Raw genomic sequence first — 8,953 nt, 5'->3', positions numbered from 1 at the left:
TTGTACAATGGGCGAATCGTTGCTGCTGCCCATGTTCCTTTTTATTTGGATGTCAAGACACGCCCCGTATTTACCAAGGCGTGGCTGACTTTTATTAGGAGCAGCAGCAGCAGCGACCGATTTTCCCCGATCCAGATTTTTTGTTGCTGCAAGTTTTGCAGCTTTATTACCCTCCAGCCTTTGTAGTTTGGCAGCCCTATTAACCTCCAATTTTTGAGGTCTGCTGCCTTTTTTTGGCTGTAGGGGTGGTTTATTTATTTGGACCTACAAAAATGAGGTAAAATGTTAGTTTATTGAATCTGAAAAAATAAAAAACCTTAGGCAATAAATGTGACAAACCTTTTCGGGAGATGTAACTGATTTGTCCTTGGGAATCTTTTTTTCGAGGGCAACAAGGTGTGTGGGCCATGCCACGTAACTGCCAATAGCGTCGCTTAAGAACTTCATATCTCCATCGTTGTCCGGTATGGGCAACGGTGCAGTTGGTTCGAAAGCAACCGTAGGCGATACTTTGACATGGCCCGCGGGGATCGGAATATTGTGCAATACTTCTCCCGAAGTATTGTGCAATATTCCTTTTCCCACCTTCCGTTGAGTCGGCGAGGACAAGTATAGGACACATGTAGTGACACCCTACATCAATAGTTAAAACATAAGTACAGTTAATATATAAGTTTGTTTAATACATAAGTAATTACATAAGCAAGTAAGTAGTAAGTAATTAATTACCTCGGGAATACTCTTCAAACCGACGTTGCAACTCCCGGTTTCACTCTCCATTTGTATTTCAGGTTGGAGCTGAACCGGAAGTTGCTTGTCTTTATTCGTATTCACCAAGAGTGCCACTTGCTCCGATAAGATTCTGAGCTTCTCTAATACTTCCTCGTTGGAAGGTTTTTGGCGCTTCTCTTGAGGAAAAAAGCTTTTGGGAGTTACGCCAAATCCTTTCCCCCTCACTCGACCGGAATACTCAGGGACATTAAACACTTTCCCAAGAATGTCCCTGCACGTATCCTTGTTGCCCTCTTGAGTTTCAGAACTTTGTTCAATAGTTTCCTAAAATACATGTAACATTAAAAAGATAAGTTCAATAGCATTTTTAAAATACAATATTAAAAAATATTAAAGTGATAATATACTTACACAAAGTTCTACAACTTTCTTGACATTTTCATTATCAACCACTCCTTCTTTGTTAACACGCGCTTCCTTCCATAAGATATGACGACCCAAGGGTTGATCGGCTTGGGTGTCTTTTCTCTATTCGTTAAAATCATAAACAAAATAATACAAATTAGTTACACACTATAGTTTATAATACAAATTACAAGTGATGTTTAATTACTTACAATTTTTTGTTCAAGGCGTGCATATCCCATACGTGATTTCTTGTATGGGTGTTTTGGGTTGCTTGCCCGTTCGCGATTTGCCTTACTAATATTCTATATAAAAAAAAAATAGCAATTGTGTAAAAATTTAAAATACGCTACGAATATGAATAATAAAACACAAATGCTAATAAATTAATCACTTACGACAAACGCCGGGTCAGAACGTTTGGAAACAAATGCACTCCATTCATCCTTTGATATATAATGTTGATATATCTTTGGAGGTTCAGCATTTGTGTTTCCTTCTCTATCTTTTAGATAGAAATTTGAGAGATGGGATCTAAATCCACGATGGATTTTCCCAGCAACTCTCAAAACATATGACTTTCGTTCCTCATCAAGAACAAAAGTGGTCTGCAATGAAAACAATTATAAGTAATGTATTTTACAGAAAAAAAATTATAAATGACAAAAGAGTAGATCAAAATATTTACTTGAATGTCATTCCAGATGATATCTTTGGCATCCTTCAACGCCTTATCTCTCCAGTTGTCTATTGTTATTGGGACATTTTGACGAACAACAGCCCCAATGTAGCTTACAAACATGGAGCTGTTGGGGTCAACTGGCTGACCACTCTCGTTCCAGCCAACCTAATAAACTCATATAGTAAGTACATGCCCTAAACCCTAAAAAAAGATAAAAAAACACACAGCAAACAGAGTATATATAGTATACCTCAAATTTAATGCCACTGCTCCGTGCTTTAATCACCCTTTGCATGATAGTTGCACCACGTTTGACTTCTTTTTCGTAAGTCTTAGAGGTGCCAACTTCTTCATTTTGAACTTCTAAATCTTTGTTTGTATCCATTTAACTACAACAAGTTCAACATGCACTTTAGTATAACATCAACAAGCTCAACATGGATCATGCATTATTATAAACAAACTCAACATGTATCAGTATATCTTAAAAAAGCTCAACATGCATTCTAATGATTACAAAAATTTAATAACATCAATACCTGAATAATGATGGTTCGAAGAAAGACGAAATGCAAAGAAAAGAGGGTTTGCAGAAAGTTCACAGAAATATGGTTCACAGAAATACGGTTTGAAGAAATACGTAATGAGGGTTACGTATTTCAATGAAAATATATTGTGTGAAATGGGAGAGATGATCTTGGATGGAAATAAGGTTCGAAATGAAGGAGATGATCGTGGAAATAAGGTTCGTAAAGGACGGGATGATAGGGTTTGCAAAAGAAGAGAAGAAATGAAGGTTGAGATGAAGGTTACGTAATGAAGAGGAAACTGAAGAGGTAACTGTTATATATACGTAACACTTTTACAGCGCTTTTTATAAGCCTTTTACAGCGCTTATTTTGTAAAGCGCTCTAAAAGGCTTCTTTAGTTAAATTTTTAAAAGGCTCTTTTACAGCGCTTTTTTCAAATAAGCGCTGTAAAAGACCTCCGTGTGTTATTATGTTATTTGAATGCCTTTTACAGCGCTTTTTTCAAATAAGCGCTGTAAAAGACCTCCGTGTGTTATTATGTTATTTGAATGCCTTTTACAGCGCTTTTTTCAAATAAGCGCTGTAAAAGACCTCCGTGTGTTATTATGTTATATGAATGCCTTTTACAGCGCTTTCACACATAAGCGCTCTAAAAGGCTTCTTTAGTTAAATTTTTAAAAGGCTCTTTTACAGCGCTTTTTTCAAATAAGCGCTGTAAAAGACCTCCGTGTGTTATTATGTTATATGAATGCCTTTTACAGCGCTTTCACACATAAGCGCTCTAAAAGGCTTCTTTAGTTAAATTTTTAAAAGGCTCTTTTACAGCGCTTTTTTCAAATAAGCGCTGTAAAAGACCTCCGTGTGTTATTATGTTATTTGAATGCCTTTTACAGCGCTTTTACACATAAGCGCTCTAAAATGTCTCTTTATGTTAATTTTAAGAGGCTCTTTTACAGCGCTTTTCCCAAATAAGCGCTGTAAAAGACCTCCGTGTGTTATTATGTTATATGAATGTTTTTTAAAGCCTTTTACAGCGCTTTTCCACATAAGCGCTCTAAAATGTCTCTTTATGTTAATTTTAAAAGGCTCTTTTACAGCGCTTTTTCCAAATAAGCGCTGTAAAAGGCCTTATTGTTTTTGTGTTTTGTTATGTTATGTTATTTTTTAAACAAGCTCAACATGCATGCAAAACCCACATAGTAGTAACTGGTCACCACAAAAATCCCTTCCTCTTCACCAAACTCTTCTCCTTTTATGCATCTTCTTCACAAACATCAAAGCTTACTCTTTCACAATTCAATCTCCACCTCAACACCCTTTTTATCTCTTTACATTCTCTTTCCTTCTTAAATCGAAACTTAATTGGTATTCAGGATCATTGCCATGTTGCGAAAAATGGGTTTGTGTCTGGTGTTTTTGGGGATTCCCATGATGCGTACAAGGTGTTTGAAGAAATGGGTTTGTGTCTGATGTTTTTTGGATTCCCATGATGCGTACAAGGTGTTTGAAGAAATGGGTTTGTGTCTGATGTTTTTTGGATTCCCATGATGCGTACAAGGTGTTTGAAGAAATTAGGTGTCTGATGAATATTATTTTTAAAGCTTTTTTACAGCGCTTTGTCAAATAAGCGCTGTAAAATGTCTTTTTTACTCACTTTCAAAAGAGTCGTTTACAGCGCTTTGTGTGAAAAGCGCTGTAAAAGGTATAAAACACTCATTATTTTATTTTTAAAAGGATCTTTTACAGCGCTTTTTAAGATAAGCGCTGTAAAATGTCTCTTTATTTTATTTTTGTGTTTGGTTTATTTGGGTTGGGATGACATTAAAAACATTTTTATCATTGTTTATTGGATTAAAAATATTGTTATCATTGTCTTTATCACAATACTTTAGGAGATGATGAATTATTAGAAATGAGTATTCTGAAGAATCTATATATATATATGCACTGAGCAAAAGAGAATCTCTCTATTCAGTTCAGTTCAGTTCATGTAAATTACTAATTTATATTCAGTTCAGTTCATGTAAATCAAGCTAAATATAAAACACTCATTGTTACATGAACTTGGTATAAAACACTCAAATCAAGCTAAATATAAGCAGAAAATAAATTAATCAGAAAATAAATTAATCAGAACTTAGTATAAAACACTCAATTCAGATTACATGCATATTTACAATAACACAGTTCAGATTACATGCATAGCTTATATAAAACAATTAAACATATATATACATTAAGATGCCCTTCTTCTTTTCCTGGTGACATTCACATTTGTTTGTCCATTTACAATACGAAACGATGGATTAATCCAAATTCCCTCATCATGATCATCTCTAAGATATAAACCATCATCAGTTGAATCAATTTCATGTGGTTGTTGTGATGTTGCAAATAAAAGATCATTACCAACATCTTCATCATTATTGTTATCATCACTTATTTTATTGGTCGATAGGACAACAGACCATTTATCATTAGAAGGATCAGTGACATAAAACACTTGTTGAGCTTGCGACGCTAAAATAAAAGGCTCGTCTTTGTATCCCACCCTATTAAAATCGACAAGCAAGAATCCTGACTCATCAATCCGAACGCCATTATTATTATCGACCCACTTGCAACCAAATATGGGAACACGAAACATTGTGTAGTCTAACTCCCATATGCGCTCGATAACCCCAAAATATGATAGATTTGCATATATTGGGTTTTTGTCTTTTGCACTTGAGACATGCATCGCTTCAGCTACGAGAGTGACTCCACTATTTTGCATAGTGGTCTGATCATCTTGTTCTTTGGTATAAAATGTGTAGCCGTTAATAACATAACCAGTGTAAGAAAAGACATGTAAGCTCGGACCATTTGCTAGCCACCTCAATCTATTTGAAATTGATCCGGGGTCTATATCAAATTTTGACATTATGTGATTTTTTAACCATGTTACAAAACTTCGATTGTGCTCTCGAGTTATCCAATTTTGATTCCTATTCATGTTCAAACGAGATAACTGATCAATGTGTATTGTAACATACGGTTGAACCTCATCATCATTGTGCAGAACATACAATTGTGCCTGCTCCCATTCTGTCCTTGATATAGTCAGTAGTCTCCTTCCAGTTATCCCTTCTCCTGATAGTCTTCCCGAATGACGAGACATGGGAAGCCCTATGGATTCAACATTGGACAGATATTCAGTACAAAATTCAGCAGCCTCTTCAACAATGTATCGTTCAGCAATACAACCTTCTGGTCGACTTCTACTTTTTACGTACCCTTTTAATATTTTCATATATCGTTCTATCGGATACATCCATCTCATATAAGCTGGCCCACAAAGTTGTGTCTCCTTAACCAGATGAACAGTAAGGTGAACCATTATATCAAAAAACGATGGTGGGAAATACATTTCAAGCTCACACAAAGTAACAACAATTTCCCTCTGCAATGTCGGTAATTTCTGAGGGTCGATCACTTTACTACAAATTTCCCTGAAGAAGAAACATAATCTAGTTAAGGCTAGTCGAACTTTTTCAGGTAAAATGGAACGTATACCTATTGGTAGCAAATGCTCCATTATAATATGACAATCATGGGTCTTCAAACCTTTTAACTTGAGGTCTTTCATACAAACCAAATTTTTAATGTTCGAAGAGTATCCTTCTGGAACTTTAACTTCGTGTAGAAATTTACATAAAACAATTTTTTCCTTTCTAGATAGAGTATGAGCGGCTGGAGGTAGATATGTGCGATTTCCTTTCTTTACTGGAGCCAGTTCATTTCTTATTCCCATATCGACCAAGTCCAATCTTGCATTGACGCCATCTTTAGACTTTCCTGGAACATTGAGTAACGTACCAATAACACTTTCAAATACATTTTTTTCAATATGCATCACATCGAGGAAATGTCTTACATACAATGACTTCCAATATGGCAATTCAAAGAAAATTGACTTTTTCTTCCACCCAGTTTTCACCAGCTCTCCCGCAAAAGGTTTGCCAAATTTATTGGTCAAACCTTGTACTTTTTCAAGTATTTGATATCCAGTCGGTGCTAAAGGAGCTTTACCTTCCTCTGATTTTCCATTGAATGCATTTCTCCACCCACGATACTGATGACTATAAGGTAAAAATCTACGATGTCCAAGAAACACATTCTTCTTACAATGTTTCAACCGCATCCAATTTGTACTCTCTTCACATATAGGACATGCACACTGACCTTTAATGCTATATCCTGATAAATTACCATATGCTGGAAAATCATTAATTATGCCGAACAACATAACCCTTAAATTGAAACATTCTTTCTTATACCCATCATAAACTTCCACACCTGTCTCCCACATACTTTTTAAATTTTCGATTAGAGGAGTCAAGTATACGTCGATATCATTCCCCGGTTGTTTGGGTCCAGAAATTAACAGAGACAACATCATAAACTTACGCTTCATACATAACCATGGAGGTAGGTTATATATTACCAAAATCACAGGCCACGTGCTATGTGAGATGCTTTGAAGACCATGTGGATTCATTCCATCAGTAGAAAGTGCAAGTCTTAGATTTCTTGACTCTATCCCGAATTCAGGATACTCGTGATCAATTTTTGCCCATTGTGGGGAATCTGCAGGGTGTCGAAACATTCCATCTCTAATTCTTTCATCTGCATGCCATGTCAAGTGTTTTGAATCTTCTTCACTGCGATACATGCGCCTAAATCTTGGTATTATAGGAAAATACCACACGACTTTTGCTGGAGTAGATTCTTTCTTCTTATATCGAGAGACATTGCATTTCGGACACGCCTTAAGTAGTTCATATTCGTTTCGAAATAAAATGCAATCGTTAGGACACGCATGAATCCTTTCGTAACTCATTCCAATAGAACACAAAATCCGTTTAGCCTCGTAGGTTCGACTGGGAAGTTCATTATCATCTGGCAACATATCTTTTATGAGTGTTAATAATTCCGTAAAGCTTTTATCAGACCATCCATTACTCGCTTTTAAGTTGTACAACTTTAATATCGCTGACAGTCTTGTGAATTTAGTACAACCATTATATAATTCTTTCTCTGCATCACTCAACAAACTTTCAAACATTTTAGGACAATCTCGAAGATCTTCTTCAACTGCTTTTGCAATCTCATCAACTCGGTCCGGCTCATATGTATCTGTATCGAAATCAGTTGAAGCATATGTAGAACTATTCTCAAAATTAATGTTTCCTTTTTTTTTCTCACCATGTCTTATCCAACATGTGTAGCTTTGATCAATTCCATTACATACTAGATGTCCTTCTAATTCATCTTCTCTAACACGTTTTCCAAAACAACATTTTAAACAAGGACAAACTACTCTATTTGGATCTTTTGCATTCTTCACTGCAAACTCAACAAACTCCTTCACTCCAATTTCATACTCTTTTGACAATCGATTGGCTGAAATCCATTTCCTATCCATATTATACCACCTATATAAATGCAGTAACAAAAATAATAAGCTTTCAAAACATATCAACAAGTTTCAAAAAGAAACCAATATCAACTAACAATTTCAAAACAGAACAGATCATGTGGTATGAGTTTTTGACAATTTTTGACAATTTCAAAACAGAACAGATCATGTGGTATGAGTTTTTGACAATTTTTGACAATTTCAAAACAGAACAGATCATGTGGTATGAGTTTTTGACAATTTTTGACAATTTCAAAACATAACAGATCATGTGTAAAAAATACCTTAGACAACGTAGATGGCCGCACAGTACGTAGAGGCTATGAGGGTTTCCAACGTATATAATTATTTGAAAGATGCAGTTTACAGCGCTTGTGAAAAAAGCGCTGTAATAGGTAGTTAAATTCAATGAAAGCGCATGTGTTTTACAGCGCTTGTGAAAAAAGCGTTGTAACTGATACGCGAAAGCGCTTCCTTTTACAGCACTTTTTTGACAAGCGCTGTAAAAGCCTTATGACGTGATGCGCAAACGTTATATGACCTACTACAGCGCTTGTTTTACAGTGCTTGGCATCAAAAGCGCTGAAAAAGGTTCCGTTATTTTTAAAATATAATTACAACAGCGCTTGTGTTTAGTAAGCGCTGTAAAATGGGCGCTGTTAAATGTCATTTTTGGCGTAGTGCTTTTATTTATTTGTACAGTTCATAAGGAGTCTGATTAAGAATATGTCTAATATAGATTATATTAGGAATATAACATAAAGTGTTCGCTGCTTTTGCCTAAAAGTGTTTAGCAACATTCATTTCGTGAATTATGGTACATGCAATTTCATGAAGATATTTTTTTTTTCTTTCTATAACACTGTTCTATTGAGGTTTTTATGGAGAGGAAAATATATGTAAAATTTCATTCTCTTCACATAAATTTTCAAAAAGTTTATTTTCAAAGTCACCCCAATGATCACTACAAATCATTGTTATACAAATTTTTTATTTCATTTTGCACTTGTTTGCATAAAGTAGTGAAACCTTTGTGTGGATCATCCTTGTATTTTAGAAGAAAAATGAAGATTTTGTTTGTTTCCCATTCTATCATGCCTCTCAATGAATCAAGTCTTTTGAATTTTGAGATTTTCATAATCT

The sequence above is a fragment of the Cicer arietinum genome, chromosome 5 (assembly GCF_000331145.2).
Source record: "Cicer arietinum cultivar CDC Frontier isolate Library 1 chromosome 5, Cicar.CDCFrontier_v2.0, whole genome shotgun sequence".
NCBI classification, from domain to species: Eukaryota; Viridiplantae; Streptophyta; class Magnoliopsida; order Fabales; family Fabaceae; genus Cicer; species Cicer arietinum.
This window is presented reverse-complemented; position numbering follows the sequence as displayed.